A 13,503-nucleotide genomic window follows, 5' to 3' on the forward strand; every position below is an offset into this window, starting at 1 on the left:
AGGTTAGGTTTTATGTTTCGCGTAATGTGCATCTTTTCCATCTGAGCAATTGTCGCCTGAGCGAATGTCATGGAACCTTCCTAGAACAGCAGATGAAATGGCATTAATAGGTCCAGACACCTGAGGAAGGTCTCCTCTTGTAAAATTCAGTAACCTCTGAAAGCACTTCTCTGTTTCACATACTTTTACAACGTCAAGAGAAGGTCTGACCAAACCACCTCCATTTTTCTTTTCGAGCAAGCTTCTTGCCATGCCCTCTCCTGTAGTTAATGCAGCAAATGCATTCTTCGCAAGAAAGATGTTTTTTTGACATCTTTACAACATATCCAGCAATATATGCTATCACACAGTTCTTATAGTCAGAAAGAGTAGAGACGTTGGATATATCTGCGTAATCATGATCTGTCTCAAGTGGGTTCCTTAAAGTCGGGTCATACTTCCCCATTAAGAGCATGTCACTATCATTTCATTCATTGGCAGCTCTTGTTGTTGCACTTACTAGAAACATGAAGAATGTTTGTCTCGTCTTGGGCTAGGCAGTTCTCATTAACTCCTTCAATTTCATGGCGAAGAAGCATCTTCCTGTATTATGTCGAGAATTCTCTAGAATTGAAGTGCTAGATCTAACTTTAGGAGGTAGAAGGGTGCCATGCCCACGGTACCCATGTCCACTGCCACTGGCAGGGTCAGCAGGAGGAGGGTTGTAGATGTGGGGTATGGCATTTGCCAGCAGCTTCGGAGGCAATTTACGAAGTCCCAGTTCAAACATTTTGAGCTGTGTCTGATCATACTGCGATTTATCAAAGTGCAGGCTACATACATGAATATGCCTCACCCTTGAGTGATCGAAAACACGGTGTCTTTTGATAAAGTTAAACCAGGCCATTTGGTAGGAGCTAAACCTACCTACAGGTCTAGGCATGGGCCTGGGCATCGTATGTACTGTTGTAGTTGCGTAGGTGGACAAACAATGCGTCACCATGCAACGATACCCTCTGGAATCCTTTTTTTTACTTCCCTTTTTCTTTTTTCTCCGAACCTGACAGCCCATTGTCGTCCTTCATCATTAATCTGTTCACAGACATCACTTTGTCAAAAAAATAATTCCATGAACTTTACATCACCCAAAACATACCGAATTCACCGCGTGAAAATTGAGGTTGATGACTTCCATATTTGTAGTTGGGTTAATCGCTCATTTTTTATATGTTCATTTCGTTTTATTTCGATGTACATAGAAACAGGGTTGAGGATTGCTGGCTCAAATTCTCTTGTCTCTAAACCTGGCACCATACTCATCTGCTACCTGCCTTACCTCTGGTACTTCTGAGCAACATACGTGATCACCTGCATTGAAGCTTGGTTCGATGTGACAGCAGCCACAAGTACACCTGAAAACCCAAAAGAGATGAAGGGATAAAATTGTTTTATTTTGTGATAAAACGTAGCAACAAAGCTTCGCAATCATGTCTACCTTGCTCTTTCCCTTATCAAATAATGTAGATTTGTAATGTAAAAGTGCCATAAAAACAGAAGTGTGCCCCCCCCCCTCTTTCGAAAGTGAAAGCCTTTTTTTTTTTGGCTTGTCAAATTTTTTTGTTTGTGAAATCCCCTTAATTTTTGGTTGAAACTTTTTTGGGTTTTTTGGGGGTCAAATTTTTTCTCGGGGAAAATGAGCCCCCCTTTTGAAAAATCCTGGATCCGCCCCTGAGCCCAACCTCCGCAAATGAATAGACCATAATCCTTGTATATTCAGAGGACATGGCTGATCCCAAAATATTAGGATCTATTGAATTAAAATTAATACAGACTTAACTTTAACCCTATCCCCTCTGAGATCAGGTGTGGATGCAGGATTTTCAAAAAGTGATGGCACAATTTATCCATTGGAAATTTGACAAGCAAATATAAAAAAGGTTGTCACCTAAATTTAAGGTCAATTATTCATCCACCAAAATATTAATTAGCAAAAAAAGGCTCTCTTTTTAAATTCCTACAGGGGGTGGGCACTTTCACCCCCCCCCCCACCCTGGATCCGCACCTGGAGATATATAAGGACCGGAGCAAATGTGCTAACCAAGGATTTGAAACAAGTAATGAATAGAGATCCATGCCAGGTTGAGCAATCAAAGTTGGCGGTCGGTACAGCTATAGGTCTGTAAGTCTCACTCTCAAGCTACCCTCTCAAGCAAAGTCAGACTCGGACTCGATTTGCCCAGTCTCAGCCTGGAATCTACTTGTATGTGAGCTGAACATTTCATTGGAATCATCAAACACAAAACTCGCCACTCTTCCACATTCCCATGAATTCTGTTTTCACGATTATTAGGGAGTCCCGCATCTCCAACATTATCTCCTGGTTCACCTCTTGGCAGTGGCTCGTACTCCCATGGCACAATATGGCCCTTTCACTCCTTTCATCTGCAGCAATATCCCCTTCTTCACCATCGCTGTCGCGTGACAACTCTAGCGAAATTATTACATTAATAATGAAAAGAGAAATGATGAAGAGGAAAGAAGAGATTAAGAAAGTGGAAAAACATAGAATTACACAATATCAAATCAAATTTTCATTTTTGTTGTGTTGGCTCCTTGATCGGGAATTCCCTAGTCTTCTGTCTTCTTTAACCTATTTTCATGTAGACATGTTAGGTGTCTACCTCCACAGTTTCTACACACTCTCTTGTTTCTACATTCTCTACCACAAAGTTCATCTGTAAGAGCACAACCAAAACACATTCTCTTCAAGAAGAATAATTTTCTCTCTTCGATAGGTTTCATCATGAACCTTGCACATCATTTGAGGTGATGGCGGCCATCACAGTAAGGACATGTCGAGATATTGGATCCATCCTCCAGTCTGGAGATAGAAAAGATCTGTGCATTTCCATCTGGAGATCGCCTTGATAGGTTGAACCTTAAAGGTTCCAACTCGGGAAGGTTTGCTCTATCAGTTGCTTTCGTCACAGCTTCAAAAATTTTGAAAGAAAAGTTGTGCTTTACCATACAGATCTAAATTGTTCGTCCAAGCACTGTTCTTATCTGTTCGAGTTTGTTGACATGATTTTTTTTTTTCCTCGATTGTGGAAATTGTATAGTTCTTACATTTCTTGGTGGACCAAAACCATTTTACGAGCATGTTCCATCTGTAGACAAGTTCTATTTTTATCTACGGCCGGTAACAAGGTTCAAAAGAGCACCCAGGATGGGACCGACGAGATTGGAAATGAGAGGAATGAAGAAGCCTCCTTGCTGAGTGATGTCGCTTTTATTCTTTAAACCATGTTTGGGGAATATCAATGTGACAGTAGGTTATTACAGTCCAGAATTCTTTAAACACGTTTTGTGAATACTACCCGATCATCCTTTTTGGATTGAACCATATGTAGGGCTTTTGTTTTGATATCCCGAACTATTTTTGATTCGTCAATGGTACGTTTATTTTCTCCATCTTGAATCAGTTCTTTCAGTGTCTCGTGGGTGGTTGTCAATGAACTCAGGCCATGAAGGGTAAATCCCCTTACTTTACAAGTGATCTTGTTTTTTATTTGTCTTGTATTAATTTTTTGGTCCACCACATACCAACGTCTGAATGTACTCCTCCCCAGTCTCGTCGATCTCATCTGTCAGATCACCTAGATAATTACCAGTTGGAGGATTGATGTGCGAGAAAGATTAATCTGTTTTAAAGACAACAGAGTCCGTATCACTGTACAATACTCTGTCATCTAACAATTGGAGGACGGAGTACAGCTTCAAACGTGCCGAGGCGGTGGAAAACGAAGTTGTTGAAACTGACCTGTACTTGACTAGAAACTTTCAGGGTTTTGTTTACCTCCTTCCAAATCTGAGTAGTACCACCACCATTTTCTGACAAACTTAGGCTGATACCAGCAACTTCTTACATCATCTGCCTTTTCAGAAACATGAAATTCCTCTTGTATCGCACACATTTGGCTATGTTCTTCCAGTTTGATTTGCTCCTAAGGCTGAGTTTTCAGTCGCTTTGTCTTCATGAGCTGCACATGACATATATTTTGTAGTGCATGCATATAATACTGGTTTCATGGCAGTGGTAAACGATGCAATTATACGTTCTGATCAATAAAACCATCGCTTTTAGAGAAGTACATTTCAAGAATGTCCTCGGTGTGAATCAGAATGTCCTTGACATCAATGGTTTTATCATTAAGATAGACCAATAAGTCGTTTGCGGTGGTCCAGAACTTCGTTTGGGTTAGGTTATCCCGGTCGGCAAATTTTCCCCACAGTACATTGATAATCATTTAGCGATTGCTCAAAGTCCGAGATTTTTTTCAACTTTGGAAGGATCAAGTTGAATGCCTTCATGTTCCATTAGTTTTCAATATAGTATTGCCATTCTTTGTCTGTCTTGGCATGACAGGGGTAACCAGAGGCCTCTTGTTTGATTTTCACGAAGGCATCTATATACGATGTGAATAGCCCTCCTGTGCATGTAATCGGATCGTATGTGCTATGTTTCTCAAAATGCCATGCCTCAATGATGTTTAGACCAGTGTACCACTCTTGTTTTATTTTCATGAAGGCATCTATTTATGATGCGAATAGCCCTCCTGTGCATGTAATTGGATCATATGTACTATGGTTCTCAAAATGCCATACCTCAATGATGTTTAGACCAGTGTACCCCTCTTGTTTTATTTTCATGAAGGCATCTATATACGATGTGAATAACCCTCCTTTGCGTGTAATCAGATCGTACATACTATGCTTCTCAAAATGCCATGCCTCAATGATTTTTAGACCAGTGTACCCCATTTCTAACGCCTTCTTTATCTCCTCTGACACCCAGACCCCTTCTAAAGCCCTTTCACTATCTGTATGGTGACAAGGGACTCGATTGAGGGTCTCCGCGCATGTGCAAAACAGGAGAAACGTCAATTTTTTTCGGATCTGAATAGCAAGACGGGGTGAACTAGACTCCTGGGAGGTATGATATGACATTTGACAAGGCCAAATATCTCTTCTATTGGAGGGAAATCTGATCGTAAGATTTTCGGATGTCCGATAGGGTATTTAGAAAATTTATTGATATACGGGTAGAGGCTAGTAAAATCAAGTCTGAATTAATGTACTCCTCCCCATTCTCATCAAGCGCGTCTGTCTGGTCACCTAGAAAGTTACCTGTTGATGTGTTAGGATTGATCTGTTTTGAAGACCACAGAGTCGGTATCACAATACAATACTCTGTTATCTAACGATTGAAGGACAGAATAAGGTTAGAAAACAATGCGATGATGATATTGGCATTCACGTTTTGAGCAACAAAGCCTTTGCTCTTAGAGAATTACATTTCAAGAATGTCTTTGTTGTGAATCAAAATGTCCTTGACATTTATGGTTTTGTCATTAAGATAGCCCAATAAGTCGTTTGCAGAAGTCAAGAACTTTATTTGGGTTAGGTTATCCCGTTCGGCAAATTTACCCCACAGTATATTGATAATAATTTTAGAAGCGGCTCAAAGACCAGGATTTGTCTGGAAGGATCTAGTTGAATGCCTTCATGCTCCGTGTAATTTTTGTATACAGGCTTGTCGCTCTTCGTCAGTCTTAGCATGACGGGTAACCAGAGGCCTCCTGCTTTATTTCATGAAGGCATCTTCCAAGTGCATAACCATTCTGTGTGTGTATTCGGATCGTTGGTACTATGGTTCTCAAAATGCCATGTACTTCTATCACCAAAGATCGTATCTTAAAGTATTTTTCCAAGTTTTTGATACCGTCCTGTACTGGACTAGAAACTTCCATGGTTTCTTTTACCTCCTTCAAAATCTGAATAGTACCTCCATATTCTGATATCCGTGGGTGATACCAGCAACTTCTCACATCGTCTGTCCTTTCAGAAACATGGAATTCCTTTTGTATCGAACACATAGCTGTTTGGCCATGGTCTTCCACTTTGATTTGTTCCTAAGCCTGAGTGTTCAGTCGCTTTGTCCTCATGAGCTGCACATGACTTATATTTTTATTGCATTTATTACTGGTAATAGTGGTTTCATGTTCGTCACAACTAGTTTAAAACTTTCATTCTTGCATGCCTGCTTCTCGGCCCACAGCCAATATTTGCATGAGGCATCTTTGCACATATATCAAATCCCTAAGATTAGAGGTAATTTATTGGAAGATATTGTGGGTAGGCATACATTTTAACAGTAAACATATTGACTGCTTATTGTGCAACTGCATGCAGACAACAATTTTTTTTCTTCATATCCCATGGCAGAGTTAAATTGTATCTACCACAGTAGCCTCTGCCCCTCGTCTCATAGCATCCATACTTTTTAGAAGCTTTTCCTTCTCTGCATGATGCTTTCTTCGCAACTTTGTTCTCTGTTTTGAGCTATCCGCTAGTCTGCTAATGGCCATGTTTCTCTACTTAATCTAAAGAGCGATTACCTCTAGTCATTGATGAAGAAGAGGCGGTTGGCTTTCATTTTCAATTGCAGTTTTTCTCCCATTTGAAGTTCATCCGGACTCACATTAAAAGGCCGGCTCAGGGATTCTTCTAAGACGTCAGATTCTCTTGTTCTAGCAAACTCTGCCTTCTTGGAGGCTTCCCTAAAAAAAGAAGAGGAATCAAGAAGACAGGTTTGCTTGCTTGATGTGGAGATTATACTACTCAATTTGGGTATCTTCTAAAGGATCGTATCTTAAGGTAGTTTTCCAAGTTGTTGATACCGTCCTGTACTTGACTAGAACCTTCCAGGGTTTCTTTAACCTCCTTCCAAGTCTGAATAGATAGTATCTCCATATTCTGACAATCCGTGGCTGATACCGGCAACTTCTCACATCGTCTGTCCTTTCAGAAACATGGAATTCCTTTTGTATCGAACACATAGCTGTTTGGCCATGGTCTTCCACTTTGATTTGTTCCTAAGCCTGAGTGTTCAGTCGCTTTGTCCTCATGAGCTGCACATGACTTATATTTTTATTGCATTTATTACTGGTAATAGTGGTTTCATGTTCGTCACAACTAGTTTAAAACTTTCATTCTTGCATGCCTGCTTCTCGGCCCACAGCCAATATTTGCATGAGGCATCTTTCCACATATATCAAATCCCTAAGATTAGAGGTAATTTATTGGAAGATATTGTGGGTAGGCATACATTTTAACAGTAAACATATTGACTGCTTATTGTGCAACTGCATGCGGACAACAATTTTTTTTCTTCATATCCCATGGCAGAGTTAAATTGTATCTACCACAGTAGCCTCTGCCCCTCGTCTCATAGCATCCATACTTTTTAGAAGCTTTTCCTTCTCTGCATGATTCTTTCTTCGCAACTTTGTTCTCTGTTTTGAGCTATCCGCTAGTCTGCTAATGGCCATGTTTCTCTGCTTAATCTAAAGAGCGATTACCTCTAGTCATTGATGAAGAAGAGGCGGTTGGCTTTCATTTTCAATTGCAGTTTTTCTCCCATTTGAAGTTCATCCGGACTCACATTAAAAGGCCGGCTCAGGGATTCTTCTAAGACGTCAGATTCTCTTGTTCTAGCAAACTCTACCTTCTTGGAGGCTTCCCTAAAAAAAGAAGAGGAATCAAGAAGAAGACAGGTTTGCTTGCTTGATGTGGAGATTATACTACTCGATTTGGGTATCTTCTAAAGGATCGTATCTTAAAGTACTTTTCCAAGTTGTTGATACCGTGACTAGAAACTTCCATGGTTTCTTTTACCTCCTTATTCTGACATCCGTGGCTGATACCGGCAACTTCTCACATCGTCTGTCCTTTCAGAAACATGGAATTCCTTTTGTATCGAACACATAGCTGTTTGGCCATGGTCTTCAACTTTGGTTTGTTCCTAAGAATAATGTGTTCAGTTGGTTTGTTCTCATGAGCTGCACATGACATATTTTTTGTAGTGCATGCATTACTGATAATACTGGTTTCATGTTCATCACAACTAGTTTTTAAATTTTCATTCTTGCATGCCTGCTTCTCGGCCCACAGCCAATATTTGCTTATGACATCTTTCCACACATACCAAACCCGTAAGACTAGGGGTAATTTACTTGAAGATGTACAGTAAACATATTGACTGCTTTTTGTGTAATTGAATGCAGACAACTATTTGTTTTCTTCATATCCAATGGCAGAGTAAATTGCAAATTGCACACTGCATCAGTGTTGTAAACGTTTGTTCTTTTATTTGCACAGGGACCGTGTTCATTGTTAGCTGCCATAGCACCTGAAGCTTCATAGCCCAGAGCAACAAGTAGACAAGGTTCTTACTTATAAAAACGGTCCTCCACTTGGCTGCATAATATGATTTCCGGCTAAACGTGCTTACAGGCAAGTTCGCTGAAAATGAAATCTCTCGGTTTGGCCTTGTCACTGAACTGATGGCATGCTGATTGCTAGTATAATCTGCATACATGTAGTACGGTACTCACACGTATTGCGAGGTACGGCTACTACTCACTGGTGTTGACTTTGCACATTGTTTTCACGTTCCTTAGTTATGTTATTCCCATGGTTCTTGATTTTATACATGGAGCTTATCTGCTTATGGACACATTTCGACATTGCACCATCTTCGTTAAATTTACTTCTTCAGTCTTTGTTCCGGTATTGCCGTCTTCTCTACAATACACACCAAAGACTTGGGGGGAGTATTATGCACACTGCATCATTGGTATAAACGTTCTTTTATTTGCACCGGGACCATGTTCATTGTCAGCTGCCATAGTACCTTAAGCTTTATAGCCCAGAGCAAAAAATAGACAAGGTTCTTATTTAGTCCTTTTTATAGCATCTACCACAGTAGCCTGTGCCCCTCCCCTGATAGCATCTGTACTTTTTAGAACCTTTCCTTCTCTGAATGATTCTTTCTTCACAACTTTGTAAACAGCACCTCATCCTCAGTTTTGTTGGTGAGGCTGCCACCAGCAGCTCATGTGTGGTCCTTCCGTAGGGGCTCATCACAACACTCAAGAAGCTGTACAACCTTGTCTTTCCCAGTGATCTTTAAGTGGCATCAACATAGTCGGACCACCGTGACTTGAAGTATGCCCATTCCTCGCTGGTGCCAGCAGCAGCAGCAGCAGCAATCGTTGGTCTCTTGACCTTCTCAACCTTTGCGGCTTGTCCAGAGGTGTAAATGGTACTGTGGGTAGTTAAGAGGGCAGCATCAAGGTCTGGTGTGGAGTAGTCACAGCCGGGTATTGGGCAGTCAACGGTAGGCATGTTGGAGAGTTGACCGTGTTCATAAATAAGAACCTAGTCTATTTCAAAGCTGCCAATTAGTACTGATTTTCAGTATTTAGTACTGAAAAGTGAGAGAAATACTGTTTGTTTCATGTAAAATACTGATTTCTAAAGTTTCAGCTTTATGTCTTGTCCTATGTTTTTTTTTAAATATTGATTTCCTCACTGAAATACTGATTTTCAGCTTTAAAATACTGAAATGTTCTTTTTCAGGTTGGCAGGACTGCTATTTGTTGTTCTGGGCTATGAAGCTTCTGATGCTATGGCTGCTAACAATGAACATGGTCCCTGTGCACATAAAAGAACAAACACCAATGATGCAGTGTGCATAATACATATTCTTCTACTTTGTTCTCTGCTTGGAACTATCGGGAAGTCTGCTAATGGCCATCTTTCTTTGCTTAATTTAACGAGCAATTACCTCTACTCATCGTTGAAGAAGAGACGGTTGGCTTTCATTTTAAATTGCAGCTTTTCTCCCATTTATAGGAGTTCATCCAGACTCGCATTGAACCGCAGGCACGCGATTCTTCTAACACGGCAGATTCTCTTGTTCTAGCAAACTCCGCTATCTTGAGGCTTCCCTGAAGAAAGAAGAGGAATCAAGGAGAAGACATGTTTCCTTGCTTGATGTGGAGATAAACTACTTGAGATGGGTACCTTCTGTCACCAAGGATCGTAGCTTGAAGTATTTTTCCAAGTCGTTGATACCGACCTGTACTTGACTAGAACCTTCCACTGTCCTTTTAGAAACATCAGATTCCTTTTGTACCGAGCACATAGCTGTTTGTCCATGGTCCTCCACTCTGATTTGTCCCTAAAGAGATTGTGTTCTGTTAATGTGTCCTCATGAGCTACATGTGACATATATTCGGTATATTACTTTGTAATAGAGCCCAATCCTAGACACACAAGAACTGTTCCATACCTTCTCCAGCTCTCTGTTGTTACAACCATGACCTGACGCAACCATTCGATTGATGGGCTTTGGCATGCATTACTGATTATGATCTCCATCACCTAAGGTTTGCCGATGATATCATTCTAATCACTGATGATGGCCTCAAGCTAAAAAATATGCTTAACGATCTCAACACTGAAAGTAACAAAGTAGGGCTGAACATCAACATGAAAAAGACAAAAGTAATGTTTAACATACTTGTTACGGAGCAAAGAATCATAATGGATAATTCTGAAATCGAGAGAGTAGATCATTATATCTACCTTGGGCAACATGTCAGAATGGATCATGAACAACTGGAAGAAGTTAAAAGGAGGACAAGAGCTGGATGGATCGCTTTTGGGAATTTCAATGACATTATGAAGAGCAATATGCCAATTTGCCTTAAAAGAAAAGTCTTTAATCAATGTGTTATACCGGCAATGACCTATGGTTCCGAAACCTGGTCTGTAACAAAGAAAATGGAACAGAAATTAAAAACCACTCAACACAGTATGGAACGTATAATGCTAGGGATATCAAAACGTGACAGGAAAACCATACAATGGATTAGGAACCAGACTAAAGTAATAGACATAATCAAAGCAATTAAATCAATGAAATGGAGATGGGCTGGCCACCTTGCAAGATCACATGATAATAGGTGGACCAAACGCATCACAGAATGGAGACCATGGCTAGGATCACGAAATCGGGGTAGACAGAAATTGAGATGGAGTGACGAGCTCACAAAATTCATTGGTATAAATTGGATTGCGTCAGCACAAGACAAGCACCTTTGGCACCAACTTGAGGAGGCCTTCGCCCTGCAGTGGGCTGAACATGGCTGATATGATGATGACTGATTATGCTGGTTTCATGTTTGTCACAGCTACTTTAAAACTCTTTTTTTTTAATTTCAGAAAGTCTGAGAATATGTAGCCATGACTTGGGCATAGAAGTAGTAGTAGTAGTATGGTATTTATTCAATAAGAAACTGGGAAAACAGTCCAAAGACTGAAAAATCCAGTGCACAGTATAAACAAAGGCAAAGTACAATATTATAAAGATGATATAACAGCAAACAATTACAACCAACCGATAATCATATTACACAATCATAAAAGATATACCAAAAAAAAAGAAACTTTAAAAAGTAACATATTGATCAACGAAGCATGTACAAACGTCAAGAAGTGTGAAAGTGTAATTCGAACAGAACGCAACTAGGGCATTGAATGATATATTACAAGTATAATCATGTAATATTGGGACAAAAATAAAGGGGAAATGAGAAAAGGAAGAGAAAGAAAAAAAAGAGGATGAGATAGGACGAATGATGAAAAAAGAGTGACGGGAAAAGAGTGGGTGGAAAGAAACAGAAAGGAAAGGTAAAGGAGGGGCAGATGAAGGCAAAAAATTGAAAAGACCAACAGAAGGGGGGAAATATAGTAGGAAAAAATGGACGCAAAGCTGGTTTTAACCTTGTAAAAATATAACAGTAAGTGATAAAAAAAAATGCCAAGAATATGTCAATTAAGTGAATGCCATAATGCTTCCATTCCTATACCTCTGTGCAAATAGGTCCCATGCTTTCCGATATGCATTGCTTGTACCAGCAGTAGGTAGTGTTCAATGACTTCCTTCGGTTCGCCCACAACATAGATACTAAAATAGTGTAGCTTTGCATCGATCATGCCATCAAATGCATTGTCCACAGTGTGTTAATCACCTTGAATGCCTGGTCTCTCAAGCCTGGGCAGCTGGCTAGTTACAGCCAGTTTCTCTGATACCACACTGTGCTTCCTGTTGAAGAATTGAGCCATCGGTGCCAATGGGTTGGTGACTTTATCCCAGCTATTTTTGTCCTTGGAATTACTGTCTTTGTCCTATAGCTACTTTGGTACTTGGAATTTTTTTTATCCCAGCTACTTTCGTCCTTAGAATGACTGTTTTTAGCCCAGGTTGGTGTTTCATAAAGCTGTTCGTAAAGTTACGAACGACTTTACGCACGACTGAAACATGATCTCGGGTCATATCTCAATTACTTAGGGATATCACATAGCACAAGAAAGGATCACCAGTCATGCGTACAGTCATTCGTATCTTATGAACAGCTTTATGAAACACCCACCAGCTACTTTTGTCCTTGGAATTATTACTGTCATTATCCCAGCTACTTATGTCCTTGGTATTACTGTCCCTATCCCTGCAATTTTCATTCTTGGAATTATTATCTTTATCCCAGCTACTTTTGTCCTTGGAATTACTTTTTTTTACCATGGTTGCGACATAATCATGACATCGTCTCACCTTCAGATGCCGTTAGAATGTTGTCCAGTTGTGATGTACAAGATTCTGCATCTTTCTTATCCACATCTTATGCTGCTTATATCTCAACAAACCCTTCTTACTGAGGCTCTTTGAACTTGGTTTGTCCTTCTTCAGGGCAAACTGATGGACTGCCTCTTTAAGCTCTGACCGGTGGCCTCTTTTACCTCGATGGCATTCTCTTGATCACAGCTAACTCTGCCTTCAAGGCTGCTTCTTGTTGAATGGTCCTTCTGTAATTGTTTGTGCTTGTGTTGGAGGTACATCCATGGTAAGAGTCCTTGGGCGATTTCAAGTCCGGTGTTGAAATTTTCTTCCACCAGATCCAAAACTTATTCAGAGTTTGTAAAACTGATCCAGATCCCATTATTGACATCTCAACAACTAGTGAGTGACTTTTGGGGACAATCTTCATTTTATGATTGGTGTTATAATCATGTAAAAATTGACCTAACACCAACATCAAAAGGTCAACACTGAACTTGAAATTGCCCATTACCTTCCTCTTAATAGCAAGTCCACCTGGTACATAGGACTTCTTGGCTGTAGCCATAACCACTGCTGTCCAAATCAAGCTGGTTGTATATTATTATGACTGCCTCACTGCACCTCTTAGTTTTCAGTGAGGAGTTTCAAAATACCACACTCGAAAAGAAATTTATTCATGGAATCCATATTTTATTATTGTGAATGTCTTTATTTCAAACAATCCCATCATCCAAATCCCAAGATAATACTGTAAACAAACACAGAAAAACATTTTGAGATAATTGTTGACATATTTACAGAAATATGGGCCGATAAGATCACACTTGTTCCACATCTATGAAACCAAACTCTAACTATTGTTATTAAGGTATTAAAGTGTTTTCCTTCAGCAAGAAATTTATCCACATTGTGTTGCACTCAACCCAGGTGAGGTGAATGGGTACCTGTTAAAAATTTATTCCTTGAAACGCAGCGCCCTTTGTAGTTGCTCTGCT

At 40.0% G+C, this 13,503-nt stretch overlaps 1 long non-coding RNA gene across 1 annotated transcript; it reads right to left on the reverse strand.

The window, feature by feature from the left end:
* Window positions 1-3,578: 3,578 nt before the first annotated feature.
* LOC121414394 lies at window positions 3,579-12,884 on the reverse strand. The gene is made up of 2 exons (XR_005969854.1): window positions 7,717-12,884; window positions 3,579-6,786 (listed from the first exon to the last, which is right to left on the reverse strand). It is a non-coding gene; the product is annotated as an uncharacterized LOC121414394 (long non-coding RNA).
* Window positions 12,885-13,503: the final 619 nt, after the last annotated feature.

This window comes from Lytechinus variegatus, chromosome 4 (assembly GCF_018143015.1).
Source record: "Lytechinus variegatus isolate NC3 chromosome 4, Lvar_3.0, whole genome shotgun sequence".
Lineage (NCBI taxonomy): Eukaryota > Metazoa > Echinodermata > Echinoidea > Temnopleuroida > Toxopneustidae > Lytechinus > Lytechinus variegatus.